Source organism: Bos mutus, chromosome 1, assembly GCF_027580195.1.
Source record: "Bos mutus isolate GX-2022 chromosome 1, NWIPB_WYAK_1.1, whole genome shotgun sequence".
Taxonomy (NCBI): Eukaryota; Metazoa; Chordata; class Mammalia; order Artiodactyla; family Bovidae; genus Bos; species Bos mutus.
This window is the reverse complement of record NC_091617.1, coordinates 43,130,824-43,154,220: the sequence shown is the minus strand read 5'-3', so window position 1 is coordinate 43,154,220 and position 23,397 is coordinate 43,130,824. Positions and strand designations below refer to the sequence as shown.

The 23,397-nt window shown below is 39.0% G+C and overlaps 2 protein-coding genes across 11 annotated transcripts in view; one reads left to right on the top strand and one right to left on the bottom strand.

Moving 5' to 3' along the window:
* CMSS1 (cms1 ribosomal small subunit homolog) overlaps positions 1-23,397 on the bottom strand; it is a 397,325-nt gene that overhangs the window by 328,252 nt on the left and 45,676 nt on the right. The gene's annotated exons all lie outside the window — the stretch shown is intronic.
* FILIP1L (filamin A interacting protein 1 like) overlaps positions 1-23,397 on the top strand; it is a 306,431-nt gene that overhangs the window by 250,299 nt on the left and 32,735 nt on the right. Inside the window, exons 1-2 of one of the 7 annotated variants that reach the window (XM_070368278.1) lie at positions 9,767-9,868; positions 12,781-12,845. The exons of 3 other annotated variants lie outside the window; for them this stretch is intronic. The gene's annotated coding sequence lies outside the window, so the exon portion shown is untranslated. Of the gene's footprint in view, positions 1-9,717; positions 9,869-12,183; positions 12,314-12,780; positions 12,846-15,883; positions 15,906-23,397 lie in introns of those variants that run through there. 3 more of the 7 variants (XM_005896836.2, XM_070368283.1, XM_070368288.1) reach the window with 3 other exon arrangements.

Below are 23,397 nucleotides of genomic sequence, written 5' to 3'. Positions count from 1 at the left end.
TCTTATCAGAGTAGATCAGCATTTGGAGATAAATTTGAGGTCACTCAAAGTCAACACCAGTGACTCTCCAGATTCCCAATGTGAGTAAGTGAATTGGAACATGGACATTCTGTCATCACTAGGGCAAGAGCCATTCATGGTAACTAAAAATTGATTCTATGTGTTTCAAAACTCAACTGGATCAGTTTTCATTAGAATTTATTATATTTAAAAAGAAATCAGCTCTATTTCAAGTTATGTTTTGCCAAGAGACAGTGCTAGGAGCAAACTCTGTCCCTGCAGTTTTTACTCCTCAAGTTCTCAGGCTGTCAGCACTATCATGACAGACTTTTCCCTACTTGCATGATTAAATACAATCCCATGGGGGAATCTTCCCTATCGAATAATATTTGTGATCAAGGAAACTAAAGAAACTTGAGTAAATGTAATAAAGAATAGTTTCTGGATCAAGACTTATGTTGAGTTAAAAGTACAAGGCCAAAATCTATTACCACAAATAGGATCCCATAGCATCCTGCACGCACATGTGCCTTCACAGATGTGAAATAAATGGCACATAAAATGATGTAAAAGCTGAGTCAATGAGTGGGAATAGTGTGTACATGGTCATCACCTCTTTCTCTTTCTCCTGCCGGATCCAAAGCACTTCTTTCCAGTCATTTCCTCACTCAGCAGGCTTGTGGAATACTCACCCTGTGCAGGGTATTGTGCCAGTCCTCATACAGAATCTCAGAGAGTGGAAAGCAGGTTTGAGACACCAAGGTAGAGGGCTGGGCAGAGTAACCACCACATATGAGGCTCTCAATAAATGACAGCAGTTCCTTGCCATTCCCTTCCCACTCCTTAAATCTTCTTTGAACTATGAAACTTAAGTCAGAGAGATTTTAAGAATATATTTGATAAGATTCTTAAACCTATGTCATAATCTGAAAAGATAAAAAACTTACAGATTCAGAAGCTGGCAATAAACGAAAACAGTTTAAAACACAGTATGGTTGGATTTTTAAGTGATCCTTTCAATGTGATTTATATTACTGTTACTGTTGTTTTAATGCTTCAATGCCAAAAATAACTGGAGAGGGAGAGAAGAAGACGGGAAGGAAGAAAGAGAAGAGGAATGGGAGGAAGGAGAAGAGAGAAGAAACTGTACAAGCAGAAGTACTTCAGAGTTCTGCAGCAGAAAAGTGTGGTGCACACACAGGCCTGAACTATGGTCTCTCTGCATGTCCCTGAACAGGCTACTGCACAGTTGAGTTTCAGTTATACAAACTACAAGATGAGGGAAGCTGACCAGATGATCTCCAGATTCATTCTCACTCTATCCCATGAAGCAAAAGTGAAAGTGTCAGTTGCTCAGTCCTGTCCAACTGTTTGCAACCATGATCTGTAGCCTACCAGGCTCTGTCCATGGAATTCTCCAAGCAAGAATACTGGAGTGGGTAGCCATTCCCTTCTCCTGATCTTCCTGACCTAGGTATTGAACCTGGGTCTCCTGCATTACAGGTGAATTCTTTACCTTCTGAGCCATCAGGGAAGCCCCTGCTATCCTACAGTGCAAGCCTAATGAACTAGATGGCAGATAAGAGAGATACAAAGTTTCATGACTCCAGGCTTAGTACCAATTGCCCCCAAGACCAAATTCTACTACAAGACACTGAGTGTGATATCAGAGGTTGCTGAAGTCAGTCTGCAATTCAAATCCTGGTGCCACTCTTTATTAGCTTTGTGATCTTATACAAGTTACCTCACTTCTCTGTTTGTTCCTCGGTTATTTAACTCACAGAGTCATTACGTGGACAAAGTTGCTATTATATGTAAAGCATACAGTTCATGGCATCCATTAAGTAATAAATGTGTTATATATAATTGTTACTAAACAAAGATATAAACAAAACCAACACAGGATAGAACTGATTAACCCAGATTATCACAGGAGCAGTGCATGATGAAAATACTTAAGTGTGAGGTTGTTCATTAGGAGGCTGGTGATCAGAAAGCTCAATGACACAGTAGTTTGGTGTAGGCTGTCTTAGATAATTATCTTAAAATGCTTAGATAATTTAGGTACACACACAAAGTCTGTAAGTCTATGAAGGGGAAGATGATCCTAATACACAGAAGTAAATTGCTCATTTTGAGCTCCAAACCATACAGACAGGGTGTGAAAGGACTCATATCAAACAGGCACAGCTGACAATTGAGGACAAACTGCTTTCAAATACTTAAAAAACTGTCATGTCAAAGCAATGCATTTATTCAACACAGCTCCATGGAAAGATCAGGAATGTCAGTGGAAGTTGGAAAAAGCCAGTTTTTAGATTGGAATGGAGTGGACTTGTTGAGGAAGTAACAAATCGCTGGGGCTACTCAGCTCTAGTGACAACTGAACTGTGTTTGCACCAATTCCTGGGAAGAAGGTTGAAATTCTCACCTGAGAGAGATTCCAATTTGAGGGTGAACACAGAACTTTTTATCTCCCTCCAAAACCTGTATTTTATGATGCAGATTGGATGCCTAGTGACATAAATTATAAAAGGATTTCTCATGTACAAAATAAACAATTGGCAAGCATGTAAGACAATGTTGTTATATGATAATGCAGTATTAATATTAAAAGTTCAGATATTTTTGATCAGAGTTGTCAACTCATTACCAATCTTGATGGCTTGGGTTGATTACCAGTATTATACAGATCTTTAATTTAAAAGAAATGCAACAATCTATTGCATTTTTAATCCATAAAGTAAATAACTTGCTCATTAATGTTCCATATTAGTTCTGTAGTTAGTATAAACCATGGTAGATTACACTAATATTACAATAACTAGGATTTCAGATACATTCTTTTTGACAGTTCTTTCCCTGGTGGCTCAGAGGTTAAAGCATCTGCCTGGAATTCGGGAGACCCAGGTTTGATCCCTGGGTCGGGAAGATCCCCTGGAGAAGAAATGGCAACCCACTCCAGTACTCTTGCCTGGAGAATCCAATGGAGGAAGGAGCCTGGTAGGCTACAGTCCATGGAGTCGAAAAGAGTCGGACACGACTGAGCGACTTCACTTTACTTCACTTTAATCACATTAGTTAGTCATTTTTGATTTTTCATGTTTCCCAACAGAGGCATGCAGACCCATAAAACACAGTGGCTGGATCACCAGTTTATTGTTTGACCTTGGGGCAAGTCCTTTAACCTCTCTGAGCTCCAATTATCAACTTAAAAAGGGAGAACAAAGAGTGGTAATAAGCAGAGTAGATGTTTTCTGAGGTATTTTATACTATAAAACGTGATTTTATGAAATAATCATCCTTCCTAATAAAACTCAAAGCACGTTTCTCATTTCTTAATTTGTCTGTCATTTTATCCCAGTGAAGACATCTTATCTTTAGCCATAATGCAGGGAAGTGAAGCATTTAGGCTATACCACTACCAGTGACTGCTCCATGAGATAGTTTTATTCTATCCCTCTGGGGTTTGGAAGTAGTTGCCTGACTGAGGGAAAGAATTTAACAACCAGAAGCCACCTTCACAACAAGCAATGATCAACTGTAAATAATGGACAAAGCAGAATCAGGGACAGGAGGGAAGATCATAAAATGTCTCTTTCATAAAAATAACCTTAGAATGAGCCATTTTACGCTTATTTCCTTTTTATTTCCTAAGTGCTTTATTCCTTAGGCCTTCTAGACCCATTTCAATGAACTTACATGATTAAAAGTTTATCCTCATGCATTGTTATATTTGACCTTCCAGAGATAAAAGAAAACATAAATTCAACTCACCCATCTGTTTTATCCTTAGTCAACTATTCTAGTAACATCCTGAACTGCTCCAATGAGTTTCAACTAAAAAACCTGTTCAACTGTACTTTGAATCCATAGGTCCTCCTCCAAAAATACTTAGCCTGAAATTAGGCTTCACAATGATACAGAAAAATCTGTCGAGAGAAGTTGCTTTTAAAATGCATTACTTTAAAAAGACATGAAGCATAAACTAGTTTACAAGGTCCCTTTAAAAAAATGGACTGAACAAAGTATTGAGAACAATCTGTACTGGCAAGGGACAAAGAAGATGACCTAATAGGTCTTTTCTGTCTAATTTCTGTGATTCGAGGATTTTTTTTTTTTTTTACTCTTGCAGTAATACTTGTGAGTGCAACAATTTCTCAAAACTATTATTAGTTACCAAGGAAACATAAAATGTTTACAGGAATAAATAAGCAAAAGGACTGGACCTAAATAGCAGGCTTTTCCTGCTTCCCATTTAATAATCTTACGGTGGCATCGTATTATCAATACTTCATTCTCTCCAAGTTATCCTTCTCACCAACTGGCAGGCTCACTAGTGTCCTATAGTCAACTCATAGCATCCCACGTAAACCAAGAACAGGAGGTCTCTGAAGCAGAGGAGTCTCCATTAACTATGCACTTCCTTGTTTCACTTACTGAAGAAAAAACAATGGTGATGTCAGTGGTTGGCTTCGTGACCCACCATTTCTAGGGAAAATATGCAAATATATGCTTTTAAATGACCCAATGTCTATAGAAAAGACAGGAACATAATTAAAATAAATATAGAAAAGGTAAAAAAGTAAGAAACAATATACAATTATATCCCACAGTATGAAAACAATCATGCTTTACAAATGCTTAGAAAAAGACTAAAAGGAAACACAGTACATGGAATTGTTAATAGCTGGCAGTAATCATGTGGTAGGACTAGTTGTAAAACGTCTTTTTGACTTTTTTCATTTTCCAAATTATGACATGGGCACTGAACTATTTTTAAATTAATTTTTAAAGCCACAGAATAGCATTCATTTTAACGTGAATAAAGGGCTTCCCATTTCCTAACATTACCACTGATACTGTTGTTATCAGCCCAAGTTAACTCTCAAAGGATTGGTCCCTTTTTAAAATCAAAGTCAGCTAAAGTATGAATGGCATTCCCAGGTGGCTCCGTGGTAGAGAATCTGCCTGCCAAGCACATGTGGGTTCAATTCCTGGGTGGGAAAGATCCCCTGGAGAAGGAAATGCAACCCACTCCAAAATTCTTGCCTGGAGAATCCCCCTGGACATAGGAGCCTGGTGGGCTGCAGTCCACAGGGTTGCAGAGTCAGACAGGACTGAGTGACTAAGCGTGCACACATATGGAGGCCTGGGACAGGAGACTTGAGCTGCAGGTAAAAAAGACGACCTACACGTAAACTAAAGTTCACTGCAGCCCATTAACTGCAGGTGAAAGCTCTCTGTGTGCATGTTAAATGCTGTGCTGCCTGGGGACGTGGTATATTTCATGTGGGCGTTTATGTGTACAGAGTGAGGCAGATAACACCAGGGAACTGAAAGAAGGGTAAAAAGAAAGAGGTAGGTCAGAAAACTGATTCTCCCTGGCATGGAGAGAAGCTGTTTTCACCCTCAGACATTCCTTTTGGCTCCATGTTCCACAGCTGTCCATCGTGGTGCTCAGTCCCTTTAGCCTTCCTCCTTAATTGTGGAGCAGCAGAGAAGCCCATGTCAGGCTTGTCCAATGCTCAGCAGCAAAGCCATGTGGCAAGAAGTCTGTCCGTGAGATGTTAGAATGTTCTGTCAGGAGGAGTGTCTTAGCACCAAAGACTCATGGTCTGGCCAATCTAACTTCAGCCTGATGCAATGGAGGACCACAGCATTCTGCCTCGCCCCATGCCATCCTGGATCTGCCCCCATTCCCTTCGCTTCTCATAACAGGACCATGCCCATAATAAAAATTGTTGCTTTTCTTTGCCTGTTACAGTGTTTCCACGTAAACCCTATGAGAGGCAAAGGGGCAAATGTGTCCCATTCAGAGTTAGCATTACCATCCCAGAGCTTACAGCAGAGCTTCACAGAACAGTGTACATCTCCCCTTACCTGATTAAAGAGCCAACAGCAAAAATTATGGGCGGTTCTAGAAAAGGTTCAGCTAATTATGAATACTGCTTCTCTGGCACTTATTCGGATGACTAAAAGACTTCACCAATCACAAGAAGAAACAAAGACATGGAGACAGGACAAGAAAGAAAGAGCAGTCACTTCACAAAGAGAAAAGGGCTCTGTTATGTTTAGTAACACATTAATGGCATTTTAAAACAGTTAAATAATGATGACATTGTGGACATTACTAATGACATTGGTTGCTGTGGTCACTGTAATAACCTCCTGGCAATAGCTTGAACCATGGGAAACTGCTGATATTCAACTGTTTTTGACTATTTAACAAAAGTGACCTCACACAGTTCAATCAAGTCAATATATCCTAGTCTCCAGCCTTGTTGCCTACAAACTTTACTTCCACATTAGAAAGCAATTAACTTAGAAAAATTCCTTTGTACCATCTCCAAATGATAACTTAAACTATTGCTGATTTAGATTATAAATCAGCTTACTCACTGTAGAAAGGACTTTTATTTGTAGGTATACTTATTTGTACAAAATTCTTGATTATAAAATGAAGAGTCACATAGGAATTGGGCAGTGAAATTTTCTGTAAAAAGGGAAGTAACAACTTCCTTGGCCAAGACTGTGGCACAATGGTCACATCGCTATTCTTTTCGTAATAAATACGTTAGAAGCTAAAAGAACAAAAACTACATTGCCAAGAGAATGCTGATAGGAGGAAAGGAGATAAAAGCCTACTCACTGACATGTGGCAGTGGAGCACAACGCCAATGGCTGGCTGAAGTGTGCACTATAAGACCCAGGGTGCCCTTCTGGGGAGGGCACCCTGGGTGCCCTCCTTCAAAATGTTCCACTTACAACTGCTGGAGAACTGTTACAATATTCTAAGTTTATTAGAACGTGTCGCCAACAGTCTCAAGAAAACTATCTTAGTAAATATACAAATCCACAGTGTTTCCAATGTAAACAACACTCCCTGGGGTTATTCAGCACACAATCAGGGCGGCTTTGGTGTGTAGCCCCTGAAGAGCATGAGTTTTAGCTTTCTTAGTTCAACATTCAGTCTGGAAAATAAAGACACAAACTTCTCAGTTAAATCTGATTATTTCTTTACTAACAACACCTCTGAGAGATTCTGAGTAAATCCCTAAGGTAGGGTAAGACTAAGCCTGTATATATATAAACACTGCTTCAAATTTTTCTTTTCATTACTTTACCAGCAGTGTGACTGGTCAAGCAATTTTACCCTTTCAAATGTGTTTTGTCATCTGAAAAGTATGGATAAACCACCTCAGAATGTTAGGCAGATTGAATGATGGAGTGCATGCAGAGCACTAAGCACCGTGACTGGTGTGTGCTACAAGCTCAACCAATGAGAGTCACTAACTGGTTCCTGAAGAGAGTGGTCACATACCATGACCTTCGTTGCAAGGCTGAGTCATAGCTGTGTCAGGGACCAGTGCTTCAGGGAGTAACAGCAAAGGAACTTGGGAGTTCAGTTCAGTTCAGTTCAGTTCAGTCGCTCAGTCGTGTCCGACTCTTTGCGACCCCACGAATCGCAGCACGCCAGGTCTCCCTGTCCATCACCAACTCCCGGAGTTCACTCAGACTCTCGTCCATAGAGTCAGTGATGCCATCCAGCCATCTCATCCTCTGTCGTCCCCTTCTCCTTCTGCCCCCAATCCCTCCCAGCATCAGAGTCTTATTTGCTTCAAGAATCCTAGACAAGTCTTGCAGCCATTTAACTTCTCTAGTCTTCAGTTCTTCAACAAAGAAAATGAGGAAATAATCCTGACAATTTTACAGGGAAACTGGGAAGTCAAAAGCATAGACATAAATGCAAAGCAGAAGTACAAAAATATAAGAAAGAAATAAAAGGCAGTGTCAAATGTGAGGAAGTCTCTGTATCCATCAGAGTGGAAAGGAGGCAGAACAAGCTACAAAAATGCTAGCTTTGGGTAGAGGTACTTTACCGTACCAGTTTGGAACTGAGATTCAGGAATTTGTGCTTCATGCAACTTTCGTAACAGTCATTTTGTCTCATTTGCAACAGTGTAAAAATCTCAAAGTATGTTGAATAAGTACAAGGTAAGCACAGGACACATACACACACACACACAAAAGATTTAAATACACTTCATGGGCTTCCCTAGTGGCTCAGATAGTAAAGAATGCAGGAGACGCAGGTTCAACTCCTGGATCCAGAAGACTCCTGGAGAAGGGAATGGCTACCCACTCCAATATTCTTGCTGGGAGAATCCCATGGACAGAGCAGCCTAATGGGCTATGTCCATGGGGTCACAAAGAGTCAGACAGGACTGAGTGACTAACACATACACACACACAACATAAGGCAAAGTAACCATTAAAACCAACAAACTAACATCTAAAATGTTAATACAAAACTGCAAATCAAATATTAAAGTTTAAGTTCAGCTGAAGTGAATAGTCATTCACTTCTCTTAAAAGAGTATATACAAAAAGCAGGGCTTAGTTTAATATGCTTCTCAGTAGACAGGTAGAGTGATCTAGAACTGTCAATGTGAGCCCACTATTAAAGATGATACACACTTCTTTTGGGGCCCTGCATCTTTTCTCCACACCATTTTCACTAACTATAAATCCTCTGCAACCAGCCTTTCTCCACTCCACACTAAAGAAAAGAAACAGGCAGACTATTTTTATTATTTCTGTTTGACGAAACATATGGAAACAATAATTCCATAGACATGTACACTATAATAGGGAGCAATCCTATTTTAATGTAATTTAAAAAATTAAACAGACTCAAGTTATTTAAACTACTCAGTTTATTTGAAACTCACAAATGAGGCAGCCATGTCTCTAATTTACTTAGCAGATTCATATAGTTGGCTAGGACTTTTTGAGATTACTTCTCTTATCCATGTGCAAAGCAATTAGGAAGTTAATTCTCATTTACTAGAAAAAGTTTTTAAAGAAGTAAACTTGTCCCAGAGTAAAAGGTAGCAAGCTTAACTCAGTCATATTTTGTTGGTTTCTTTTTTCCTCTCTGTTTTTTTTTCATTTTGTAGAAGAGAACAGATGAATTAAAACTAGTTTTGAAGTTCTATTTTTATACTATCTTGAAAGTACAGCACAAAACATTAAATTTCTTTAATAAATACTGTCCCTGCCAAATAAACCGATTAGTTTTAACTACTTTCATTAAAACACAGGCATGCAGAAATGAGGAATGAGGAGGTTCTTTCAGGAAAAACACTGAAAAAAATAAGATTTCATCTGGCCTTCCCATCATCACTTGAAGAATTGTTTGGTAGTTACATCATCAGGAAATAAAATACTATCCTCTGAGGACCCCTACTCTTTACAAAGAGGAAAGAGAAGGTTTGAAGTCTAAATCACTCCCGGAGATGTGCCCCACCACCAAAAAAAGAAAAAGAGAGAGACTTCCCGCCTCCACACCCTCCCTCCGCCCCCAGCGAGCAGAAAACAAACTTAAGAAAAATATATTTACAAAGCATACATAAGAATAACATGATGTATATTTAAGAATCCCAAGCAATAACAGAAGCTTTAGCGCCCCAGAGGAATAAAAGTTACAAGCTGATCGACCATGAGCCCCAAAGACTAGGTTAGCCCGGCTGGAGGGCGCCAGCGTCCCCGGCCGGCCTCCCATTCCCCTCCGCGGGGAGCCGGGACCCACGGGCCGTTCACACGGTCCGAGCGTCTGCGGGGCCGGGGCGCGCTGCAGCGCCGCCGCTGCGGGTCTGGCTGTCACCGGCGCCCCCGCCGTCCGCGCCGCACACGCGGAGCGCCTTATAAGGCAGCTCAGTGACGTAACGCCCATAGGCCGGGCGCGCTCGGCGCCCCGCTCGCATTGTTCGGGCGACTCCCGGAGCGCGCACAGCCCGCTCGCGACGCCGCGCGACTGCGGCCCCCGCCCGGTCCCCGCCCGGCCCCGGCGCAGGCGACTCAGGTAAGCCCGGGAGAGCCGCTCCGCTCCAGCAAGGGGAGCGGAGAGCCAGGCAGTCTGTAGGTCGCTTTTAAAGTTATCAGCATCACGAACTGCAAACAGGTTTCGAAAAGCGCGTCCAATGAACTCTAGGATCAAAGCCTTTCCCAACTCACACAAAACTTAAAAAGTTTTCTCTGACGGAGAATACAGATTTGGGATTTATTTTTAAATGTGGAGGTGAGGGATGACTATATATTACAGACGCCTTCCAAATAAGTTATGCATTGTATCCTACCTCTATTGAGAAATCTTTGGGGGAGAGGGTGGGGGGAATATGCTGTAATACAACAACTCTCCTGATCTTATCTCTCCTAGGACTCAAACTCCTTTAAGTCTTACAAGAGCACAAAGCGAAAAACTACCACAAGGTAGTGGGTTTCTTTCCCACCCAGTGTCCTCTCTCTTTTATAAATCTTCATATGAAAGACTAGAAAACCCTTGTTAGGAATACATCTTGTAATTAGGATGAATCTAACTTTAAAAGTAAAGCACTTTTTAAGATTCAAAAAAATCCTACAAATGCTAATCTGTCTTAAAAACAAGTTTTAATTAGTACAAGAAAGTAACTATCACAGTTTTGTGTTCTAACTTTTTACTTCAACTCCAGTCAATGGGTAAATGACAAACTGCACTGCAATTAAAGATAAAGCTAGTTTCTGACAGTAATATGTTGGACAGTAGTTCATAATGTAGAATTACATAATAAATTTAAAAAGTAAAGCCTACAGAAGAATTTTGTTAATATGTGGCATTTTGAGCCATTATTTATTACCTCTAAACCTTGAATAGACTACTGCTATAAATGAATCCTTACTGTATGATAACCGAACAAGTGGCAGATGCTGAAAATCGACTTATTTTACATTACTTTTCAGAATAAAAATCATCAGAGGAATTAAAAATAAAATATGCTATGTCAAAAACACTGGAATATGAGATGAAAAATGATTAATCACTTAAATTTTACTTGGTCTGAACATATGTTATAAAACAAAACTTAACAAAAAGTGTGTGAAAGAATTATTTTCCTTGTAAAATAGTCTCTATGTTTTATCTATCATTTGAAACATAGATTTGTTTTACCTGGTCAAAATGTGGAATATATCTGTATTTCTAGTAATTCTGTGGTTGAGTTTTTAAAAGTATATGACATTGGTGCCTGCCATTTTTGCTTCAGAGAATTTTTGTTTTGTTAGCTAATTTTGTTTGGAGCAATGCAGGCCTTTGGTTTTAGTATTCTAAAAGAAAAATTATATGTTCCTTGGCCTGAAGATAGGCTTTACAAACTGCAGGTTAGTATTGAGAAGTAGGATTTCCTCAAAACTATTATTTCAAATCTAGGGAAGCCTACCATAATGAGAAGAGAGTGGGGGCAACACCCAGGTTACTGTGGAGAAGTACAGAATATGCAACAGAAAAGTTGTTTATTTGATATATGCTGTAACTGGAAACTGAAAAAGATTCCTGTATTGGAAAAAAGGTATTCCACTCTTTTGAATCTAATAGAGGAGAAGAGAAACAGAAACCATCAATTATTGTTTTAGCTTTACCCAAAGTACCATCTGTATCATAAACTATTAGCTCAACTGTTGAAAATCATAACCTCTATCAAAGTTCTAACAGCTGTGTTTCCAGTCTGCATTTTATTTTTTTAAAACAGGCAAGCATAAGTTTGTAAAAAAATTTTAAATAACACACTTCAATAGTCCACACTATTTTCCATTTATTAACTTTAAAGCACAGTTGAAAGAACAATCACCTGTTAAAATCCCTTTTAAAATTGAAAGTTAAAAAGATTTTTCATGGATACATTATCTCACAGTGGGCTCTCTGGGTGAGCATTTCTTAGTTCTTGAGACAATTTATATGATGGAAAAAATATTTTGGATTGAATCAATGTGAATTTTTACATCTTCAAAAAACATATTAATTTTATAATTAATAAACTCATTTACCTTTCTATGGTGATTAACCTTACCTGTTAGGCCCTGGTATTTTTGTGATATTTTCCTAATGCTGTGATGAAGTCTGTAGTAACAGTCAATATGAAAATACAAATCAAGCTTAGAACTTCTCAAGTCCACTTGCAATTCCCATTAATCTGCTTTCTCAAAATGCTCTGAATTTTGCTTTAGGATTCTTTGCTACCTCTCCCCCTCCAAAAATTGCCTTTGGTAATAAATGGATTTTGAGGTAACAATGAAAATGGGAGAGAGGAAGAATAAAATTCCATTAATTCTTCTTAGGTCATGTTCTGTCTATATCTATTGCTTCAGGGCAAGGTGAATGCTTTTACAAGGTGAATGGAGAAAAAAAAAAATACAGCCTCCTATTAAAAGGAAGAAGGAAGGGGGAGCAGGAAGAGAACTGTTTATAAAAGACTGGATATTATGAAGTAATATCAGGGTATGTAAAGCAATATTGGTCTCATCCTCCTTCAGGAATTAAAATCTGTTATCCACAAAGCCAATCATTATCTTGGAAAAATCAAACACACCTTATCCTCTTGGGCTTATCATTAATTTTAAATGATTTTTAGAGTTTAATTTACATTTGACTGTGAATTTAGCTTCAATAAAAACTGATTTAGTTTTTGTAAATTATGTTTAAATAAGGATTTAAAGATGAAGAGACACTGTATATGCAGCGTAAGACTTTCGGAGAAATATTTTTATGGCTGCCTCTGCCATCACTACAGTCTATACGGGCCACCAACTCAATCACTTAATGTTTCTGTCATGTGTGCTGCAAAGACTTGTAGAAAATCCTTTGGTCAGTTAGCTTCTGCTTGGAGGCTTAGGTGCACTAATTCCTTAGCAGATCATCACCAACACTGTTGTAAGTTCTCCTATATTTCCTTTTTTTAAAAACAGAGTTGAGATTCTCTCCCCCGGCCTTCTTCTGCACTAACATTACCTCCGTCTGGGAAAGCTGCAAGGCAAGTAAAAGTGGGAAGGCTCTCCAAGGAAAGTCACTTGGTTCTTTTTCAGATATGGGAGGACTTCCTTTTCATGCTTGCTCCAGGAGATTCTAATTTAGCAGGTTAGATAGGATAACAGCAGTTTTCATTCTGAGCCCAAGAACAGAGAATAACACATTAGCAGCATTCTTTCTCCAGTCTAACCATCCTCACATTCCTCTGCCCTACTGGTTTCAAAATAAGGTTAACTCTTAAAGATACAATTATTATTTTTTTTTAATGACTAGCTTAGGAAATGATATGTCTCTGTGTGGGGGAAGGGGTAAGAAGGTATGCAGAGGAGTAGGTAGGTAACTGTATCTACCACTGGGACAGGTAGAAGTGCAAATTCCTTGTTTCTGTTTATGGCAACTACTGATTCTAGGCTAAAGGACAGTTACTATCAGTAAAAGAGAGTGTATATTATGTCAGAATAGCAAACACTGAATCCCACAGATGTGAGTTTGAGAAGTGCCTTGATAAATTCTTATGGACTGTGGGATGTCCCAGGCCCCAGAGAGTGCATACACACACACACACACGCACACGCACATATACTCCCACACACACGTGTGCACGTGCACATATACACCCACCCACACACACCCTAGCAGGGAATGTCCATAGAACCTGATAGCTGGAAGAGACCTTGGAAGCCATGTGATCCAAATGCCTCACCTTGCAGAAGAAATTCATGTCCACTGTGTGACTTGCCTCAGAGACACAGAGCTGCTCAGAGGCAGAGCCAGGGCCGCCTGCATTTTTAGACTGCAGCCTTTGGTTTCCCCTTAAATGAATGGCAGGAAAAGATGAGAACAGAAGCCCCAGAAGAAGCCTTGGTATGTGTTAATTTGGATATAAAATCCATTAAAAAAAAAAAAAGTAGAAAGGTTCAAAGTCCTTGTTAATAAGTACAAGTAGTAAGAAGACAAAGAGAAAGGAAGGAGGTGAAAATCATTACAGTTTAACCAGGCTACAACAATGGAAGGGAGGTGATAAAGGAGAACAAAGAAAACAAATAATAAATGTACTTAAAGGTCCTTTGGGTGGCAAAGCTCGCTCTCTGCCCAAATGCTGAGAGGTGCCCTGCAAAGAGTGTGTATGCTTTACAGTTAAAGTCCCTTAGGCCTGAACCACTAACATGACAAGTGACCTCTTCTCAGCACCTTCCAACTAAGCAGTCTGCATTCCCTGTACCTCCCCAGCTAGCAGGTTCCCTTTAAAAACCCAAAGTGACTCGATGCCTTTGAAACAACCCTCCCAGAACTTTCAGAGGAAGTCACTGTGGGCTTTAAGCTCCAGTGATACTTCTTTTACTTTACTTCATATCATGCATTTCTTATGACATTAAATTGCACATTAACTGCTAATTTGTTTATCATCTATCTCCTGGACTATAAACTCCTTGAGGGTGAGTTTTGCTACCACTTTATCCCTAGCACCTGGAAAAAAGAAAGACCTAGTTAAGTTAGTAGGTATGTCACAAGACCAAGAAGGGTATTGAATGAACATATGAACAGATTACAACCTAGAAGCTTCTTATTTGGGAAGAAAAGAATATTTCTGGAAACAGTGGGCTAGGAAGGGCCCCTTCAGACTTTGTGCAGGACCCTAAACAGATCTCTGCCACTGTTTCATTAAACCACATAGAACTGACTTACAAACACAAAAACCAGAAAACAAATTAGGCTCAGATTAAATCAAGGCAGTGAAGTCAAAGCAATCTGCTTTTACCGTACATTATATGTTGTGTAGGCAGACTTCAAGTCAGATGCTTCTCTGTCAACCCACCTCCACCTACTTCACTTTAACATCCTCCCCAAAATAATGAGAATGAAAATGGTGAAAGAGTACCAGGTGAATTGCCTCTGGGCAAGGAGTGGACGGGAAGCAAAACATGAAAGAGCAGCGTGTAGTGCTTTTGTCTCTAATCAAGGGTATTCCTGTTTCCCACTAATGTCTCTGCCTCAGCTGAATGCCTGCCCCTACTGCATTCACGGGGACCAAACAGTTTGTCCTTGCTGTGACTAGAAATGAGCAGATTCCCGTTTTCAATATACTTTGATTCCAAAGTTTCTGTGGGTAATCCAGTGCATCTGCCAGGTTTTACAGAAAAGGAATGATTTTTCTGTAGTTTCAAAGTTAGGTAATGCCAGTGTCAACCTGTGAAGCCAGCCTAGGGCTTGTGACTCCTCATCAGTACCAAACATTTACTGAGTGTCTAGTAGGCACTGTGCTCAGTACAAGGGAGGACAAGCCTAGCAACTAAATTCTCCACACACCACACCATGTCGCTAACACAGCTACACCTACCATTGATGACAAGGGCTATGATCATCAGTAGCTCTTACACAATGGTTTCAATCATTGGTCACTGTCCTGTTTAGGCTCTTTTTTAATGAATTGATAAAGCAATATAGATAATGTAGGTCAGCTGTACATAAAAATTAAGTAAAGATAAACCATTTGGGACTATTTTTTAAAAGAATACAACACAAATGTAGCCAATCTCCAAGCTTATTTACTAGTGACACTAAATTGATAGACAAACAGTGTTATCACAACACTAAGACTACAGAGTAGGAATGATGGTTCGTAAATTCTGCTCTTCTTGGCTCTGCCATCCATGCTCTGTGTAAGCCTCCTGTAGCCTTGGCTTCCATTAACTTAAAAAAGACATGATGTCATCCACTATAAGCATCTCTCAATACTAGGTAAGGACAGAATAGTGTGTAGTCACCCCTGAGGGAATTCTGATCAAGTAGAGCCAAAGATATAAAAATACAGCCTACTGATCGTTCATTACAGAGACACATCAGCTAAAGAAAATGGGAAGAATGTGAGGGGAAAAGTCCAATCTGAAGCCAGAAGCAAGATTCACAGAACTATAGCCCTGAGCCTGTGAGAGCTCCAAATCATCCTACCAAGAGCAGCCTCAAGGATGAGGTCAGACCTTCGAGATGAGCGATTCTGACAAGAGTGAACCTTCCAGATTTAGCATATCTCATGGCCCACCAGTCTCAGAACAAAAGTTTAAAGGTGAACCAAGTTTTTCTCTCTCTTTTTAAAATTCTTTTTTAAGTGAATCAAAACAAAAACAAATCTCTGAGCAGAAATCATAAGAGGAATGTAAAATATTCATCACATTTGGGCTGACAAGACTTAAGTGACCACTGCTGTTACATTTGAAGAAAAAGGAAGAAGCTGCTTGGTCTAAGCACTTGGGGAGAGCATAAGAAAGCTCCTTCTTGCTGAAGACAAAGGGCCTGCAGTGAGATGCTGTATAAGTCCCTCAGGCTTGGTAGGGACTGGTCAGTTAATTGGGAATGGCAGAGGACGCGAATCATTCTGTGGAGTTTTATGAAAAGTAATCCTTTGCTGCTAATGAGATTAATTATTCTTTAACAATAATATCAATTTATTTATCATCAAGGTAGTTAAACACTCATTTTGTTAAAAGAAATACATTATGTTTGAGGTTCCATATTAGCCTTCCGGCTTTCATACAACTGCCTACATGGGGCAGACCAAGATCTTTTAGATAAAGATGAGAACAACTTTGTTAAGTGATTATGGTTCTACTTGTGCCCCCTAAAATTATGCTATACAGGAATCTTCTAACAGTCCCATAAAATTCACTGGACTGAGCAAAGATGCAAAGAAACACAGGCAAAGTTAACATTCTCTGGCTAGTTTTCCCACATCTGAACTTGATTAAACTTTGTGTTGAAGTGACTTCATGTCACTGAATGATTCTCCCTCCTCAAAAGTGACAGGAAAAAGAGGAACAAAATTCTACTTCTCCTTCTTTTGCTCTAATAATTAGAGTAAATTCTGAAAACTTTAGGTGGCATTCAGTCTAAGAGGGAGTCATGCTCCCATTAGAAATGGGTCTTCTTACCTCTCAAATCCTTTGGTCATCCAGTATGTACCAAGTTCAGACCCATGTGGAGAACACAGAGGTATCAAATCTTTAAGGAGCTTATAGTTAGTTCAAGAGCAAAACTAATACAACATAACAAACTAGAAAGTGGTATAAAATGATACAGAGTATTTGTGTCACAAAACTGTTAAGAGCTGTGGGAACTCAGCCAGGGTCAGACAAGTTAGGGAACATTCATGGAAAAGATATAAAATGAAATGTAAATGTAGCATTCTAAAAAATGATGACAGATTTATTCCTTGGCAGTCTACTCTGAAAAGGGAATCTGAGGTAAAAAGAGAAAGAAGGCTTGACCCAGCATCAGAACACGTGAAGTCTGATTTTTAATTCCATTGTTTGGCCTTTAGAACAACCTGGACTCCCATAGTGGTTTCAATCCTTAAAATGAAGATTAAAAGTGATGATAAAGCAGTTGGCCCAATGCCAGACCCATAGGAGACACTCAGTAAATGGTATCTTTTACTATTCTAGATATTATGCCAGTCTGCTCATAAGAATGATGTTCCATCAGCATCTGATGCTATTGAGGTCCACCAGGCTGAGGCACAAGGGGTTGCCGTAGGGCCAAAGAGGAGGTGCTTTGTAGGATGCAGTCCCAAAGAACTCATGTTTTCATAATCCAGCCATGGATGAAGTAAAGGATCAAGCTTATTGGAGAAAATCCATGTCTCTAGTGCTTAATTAACTTCAGCGACTCTGAAAAGTGAGGTTATCTTTTATCCCTAAGTTCTCTGCTGGAAAGGAATCCCTAGTATGAGAAACCCACTTAAGCTTTCCTAAAGAAGTTGTAGTCACCTGAAATAAAAACCAAGTCACTGAATAAAGGATCAAGGAGAGAGAGCAAAAGGCTTAAAAGCTAATCTGGAATCTTCCTGTTTTACCTTGAAAGTCCTACCAGGCTGGAGAGGCACATATATAAAACAAATAGGTGAGACAGATGTTAGACAGCATGAGCTTAAGTAGCATATATTATGTCCTATAAAGATTCCCTTTCAGAAACTACTAAATACTTCTTAGGTGTTCAATTTTCAGTTTAATTATACTTTCAATTTAGCTTAACATTTTAGGTGTCAGACACCAAAATGATTTATTTCTGTACTGTTACAGCACGCTTATAACCTTGAACTACAATAAATGCCTGACATATAAAGAACCCAAAATAAATGTGAATCCCATGAAATTCCAATAAAGGTTCCCTTATAGTTATGAACCACAGATCAGATGAGTCACAAAATCTCTTCTGATAGAATGGAATATACATTTTTGACATGTGAATTTGTGTACAGTGGTATATAGGAAAGAAGGGAGGGAAAGGACTTTAAAGGTTGGTAAAAGTGAAAGTCAAAGTCGCTCAGTCTAGTTGGATTCTTTGCAACTCCATGGAATTATCCAGGCCAGGTGAATTCTTTACCATCTGAGCTATTAGGAAAGCCCTTTAAGGTTGGTAGTGGTTTTTATCCTGTGCAACTGGGATCTGAGGATCGTTAGAGGCTTTGTAAACCATCGAGACGAAGGTGTATTGCTTTCCCCATGTTGCAGCTGAGGTAGCATGCAGATGGACAAAGGTCACAGAGTTCAGTGGATGGCAGATTTTGGTCAAATATCCCTGTCCATTGAATACAGGGCTCCTCCAAAAGTGGCTTGTCTGTTGTTTAAGAATTGGGGTTTCGCTTTTTTTCTTTGTTTTTAGCTGTGAACTTTAAAAGTGAGGGAGAGTGAAGTTAGTGCTTTTTTTCAATGAATTGAAAAAAACAATGACACTGTTTTCAACTACGGCAAGCATGAGATAGTTTGCCCTTTCTCAAAATTCAAATCTTAAAATGAAATAAAATTCAAAAGTAAGATATGATCAGGGCAAAACAGATTGGTCTTCATATGCATATGCACAGGTATACTATATAGCCTTTTCTTCAATTCTGCTACAATTTCTCATGCAGATTAATATAGCTAAATGGGGACACTTTTGCTCAAGGACAAAATCCACTGCAAACAGGCCTAGGGCCAAGGGAAGTAAAGTAGTAAGTCACTGCTCTCACCTCTAGCAGTCCTATTTGCAAACCACTGTAACATCTTGATGGAATTGCCCCTTACTGCAAAAGCTAAATATTCTCCAGAATACATTCATCTTAAAAGAACCCAACTTCTAAGAAGAGAAACCCAACTTCTAAGAGAGAAAATAGGATCAAACCCTGAGTTCATGCTTTCTCAATGCTCAGAAGTGGCAGAAAAGGGAAATACAACCCAATGCTCTGAATTGTTATGGAAAATTAAACAAGGTTAGATGACCAAAATAATTTTAATTTTTAAAATGTATGCAAGAGGACATGCACAGTCCACAGGAAAAATGGTCATTTATATTCCAACAGATTTTAGAATAAAACTTTCCCACCTATCTGTAATTAAAATTTACAGGTGACCCAGATTCATCAAAACATCATGTAGGAGTCAGAAACCAATCACCTTCTAATAGGAAAAGTGAGTAAGGGTAGATGGAGGATATTCACTGTGGTTCATGATTCAGTTGTTCAGCAGGCAGTCAGGCCAAGCATCAGGCTTCATCTTCCAACTGCTTTGACCTGCACATACTATTTAATGGTATTAAATGTTCCTACTTCCTTTGCCCTCCTTATTTACTGATTTACTAGTAGAGCTAAAAGGGAAAGGGGGAAAGAAGGAAGTTCTCTCGGGATCAAAATGTCTCACATTTTACATTCTTGGGGTTCCTATCTAGCTTGTTTCTCATGGCAAGCTTGTGACTTCAGTAGTCACAATAAAACATAAGCGTCTGTTGTTGTGGTTTCTAAATTTCTGAAGTCTAAATTTCCCACTAACAAGTTAGGAAACGTTTGGTTTCCCAAGCATACCATGTTAGCCGCTGCCTCTGTACAGGCAGCCAGACTGCAGGGAGGTGAAAACCAATGAACTCATCCACTCTGGCACATGACTGCTCCATGCTTTGGGCTTTTATGTTAAATATGAATGCCAGCGAATTAAGTATGAAAGCCAAATAAAAGAGGAAAACCTTTAAAAAAAATTTACAGGAACTAGGGGCTTAAAAATTTTTGTTTTTGGCTCAGAGTAAGATTCAGAAAAGGATTATTCTTTGTGACTTTTTAAAAAAGAGAATAAAAGAAAGAAAAACAACCTACCAAGGAATAAGCTTTAAGAGAAAGGAATTATACTAATCCTCCAAAATACCAATTTGCAATATATGAATGAAAATAACCTGTGATCTGGGAAGAGAAAAAAGGGATGAAAGAGATTAACTGCAGCTACATCAGAATGCTTTTCTAAAGAATTTATTTCCGTTTTCCTCAATCCACTAAAGGGACATCTGAATATAAATGGATTTTGCAATAGGATAAATATATATAAATATTACTAATAAGTTAAAATACATACAACACACATTTAAGGGTATACAGCATTATGCCCTTGAAGTCTGTTTGAGAAAAGACTGCCTGTTAAAAATATTTTCCGAGAACTTTAAGTTCCTTGAAATGTTCTACGGAAATGGTATTTATGACAAACCCACCTCCTCTAGGGAACATGAGATGTTATTACTGGCAAAGTCACAATTTTTTAAACCATCCAAAAATAATCATGAATTTATGCCAGATGACTAAACATGTTTTATTATTACAGTGATTAAGGGAATATTTGCTAATGTCTCATGATCAAGCTCAGAGTAGCCTAATAGAGAGCTTATAGAGAGTAACGGTGACAAAACGGTAGATTGCAAGTGGCAGTGATTCTCTGTGCCTTTCCTGGGCAGAATATCACAACACACATATTCACTGAAGAGGATGGGACACATGAGATAGGTGTGCATGTATGTCATGGTGGCGACAAACTGCTTTTCTGTAACATGAGAATAAGAATAGTTCCTTCTTATGACTATTTCCAGAACTAGCATGGTACATGGCATGTAGTAATTGCTCAATAAATGATTAACTGCTTAATCAATGATCGTAGAGGAAAGGAACTATAAACCGTCATCCCTCAGTATCCAAGTGGGAGTGGTTTCAGGACTCCCACAGATACCAAAACCAGCAGATGCTCAAGTCTCTCATATAAAATGGTGTAGTATGGTCAGCCCTCCTTACCTGTGGCTTCTACATCCGCAGATACAGAGGGTGACAGCACTACGTGTCTATTGCTTACAGTCACAAAACACTGTAGTTCAAAAGTAGAACAGGTATTTGTTCAAATGTAACAAATACTTAGTGAGTACCAATTACATACTAGGTACTGTTCTTGAGCTAGAAAATACAGCACTGATGAAAACAGACCAGTACTTGAGCTGTCATTGAACACACACACACACACACACCCCTTACCTCCCTGCTCACATGAAGCTTACATTCTAGTAGGAGAGACAGCCAGTGACCAAATAAGTAAAATACAGTAAGTATGCAGGTGGCACTACAAGAACTGGGGAAGAGGCCTTCCCTGGGAATGCAGGCAGTACAAAAGCCACAGGCCTGCTGTGTTCAGGGAACAACATGGAAACTGGTATGACTGGAGTAAACTGAGCAAAGGTAGGAGGGGTCAGGGAGTCAGTGGGATAGGGACACAGTGCAGGAATGGACAAATGAACACGAAAAGCATGAGATGAGAGAGAAAGGAAACTCACGTGAGGTCAGTACTCTGTCTGGGCTTTCTATAGCATGTAGACTGTTTAGTTGAAAGAGCACATGCTTTGCAGACAGTGACTCTTTATTCTGGCTTGGTTATTTGTGCTATTTGGCAATTATTTAACCTCTCTATATTTTAGTTGTTTGGTCCTTACCCTCATCTGTAAAACAGGAATAATACCTCGTAAAGTTGTTTTAAGGATCAAGTAAGATCAAGAGGCACAGACTAGACCCTCAATATGCTTGTTTCTTTTTTGCTATAAACTAAATCACACCCTGGATAGCGACTGGGAATTGGAGTCTGTGTTCCAGTACCACCAGGGCTACTGTAACAATGGCCTTGCATGTTATTTAATCTTTCTGGGCTTCAGTTTCCTAACTAAGAAAATGTAGATGCTACACACAGACATTATAAAAACAGATATAAATCAGTTAAGCTGTTGTTATAAAATGATAATCAAAGAATATTACTATTATAATTTATCTTAATGTTAAAAATTCAAAACTGCAAAAGTATATGACTCCTCTTCCTCTATCTTACTTCATCTCAAAAATCCTACAAATTTTAATTTTTTAAGCATGAAGTTGTAAAGATTTAGTAGCCATGTTGATTTTTATTTCCATATCCTGCCCCTGCTGAAGAACACTGATCTAATAGATCTCCAAAAAATGTTTAACTGCAAAAATCAAGGTGAAGGATAAAGAATAAGCTATTTTTTGTATAAAAAAGGGTAGATAAGAATCTTTACTTGTATTTTCTTGTTTACTCATAAAGACACTATAGAAGTACATGTAAGAAACTAGTATCAATGGTTATAAGTTGGGGAAGAAAAACTGGCAGATGAAGGATGAGGTGGGATCCTATACCTTTTAATATACATATTTTGAAATGTATTTTATATATTTAGGAATGCTAATCTAAAATCCAAGACTGAAATTCAGACTTGTGAAGAGTTAAGACTGAGCAAAGAAAACTTTTTAATTACAAAGCGAAGTATACAACAGTATGAAAACCTCAAATGACCTCTTTCTCAGATAATCTGGGTATCCTTCAACCTGTTTGTACTTTTTTTTTTTTTTTTATGAAATGCTCAAAAAGAATTTAAAATATCATCAATAGTCTTCTTCACTTTTCCACTATGAAAACTAAACCCAACAGTAGCACATACGAGTCCCCAAGTAGACAAGTCTTGGAGCATATTATCTCAGCGGAGAAAGTGCACTGCACATTTACACTCAAGAAACGATGAACAGGAGAAACATGAACAGAATATCAAAGAGGCTTTGGGAGAATCAGCTATTAGTATCCATTGTGGTATGCTGGCATGTCACTGGATAACGCACATTCAAAATATCATACTGTTCAGGAAGGGAGAAGAGCTTGTGGTGTAGACCTGTGAACAAAAGAGAAACGGAAAATACTGATCCTAAATATATTTCAGCAGCAAACAGTGAAGAGTTATGAATGTTAGATCTCTTTGTTGTCTCTGACATTCCTAAGTTTTCCAAAAAAATCAACTGTGCCCTAAAATGGTAGTTACCAGAGGCAACTTCCCCCTGCTCCCAGATGTTCTTCTCTGCTGTCATCATCATCAGTTCAGCTTCCTACTCTAGCAATAACTGATACATATTGTGCCAGGCAGTATGCTAGGTGCTTTCGTATAGATTGTTTTAGTTAATCCTTAGAACAGCACTGTTATGAGCGAGGTTCCAATATTATCTCTATCCCACAGATGAAGAAAATGAGACCTGTAGAGGTTAAAATGCTTGCTCCATGACACTGGGTAGAAGTGGAGAAACCGAGACTCAGCTTTGAAAATTGAACTCCAAAATCTCAATTTCTCCCCCAGCACTACCGTGCCTCCCACAGGATTCCACTGCCTCTCTCTCGTTGGTGCATCAGTCCTGGGGGGTGTACTGGCTCTCTGTCAGTCATCCTGCCTGCCCCTTG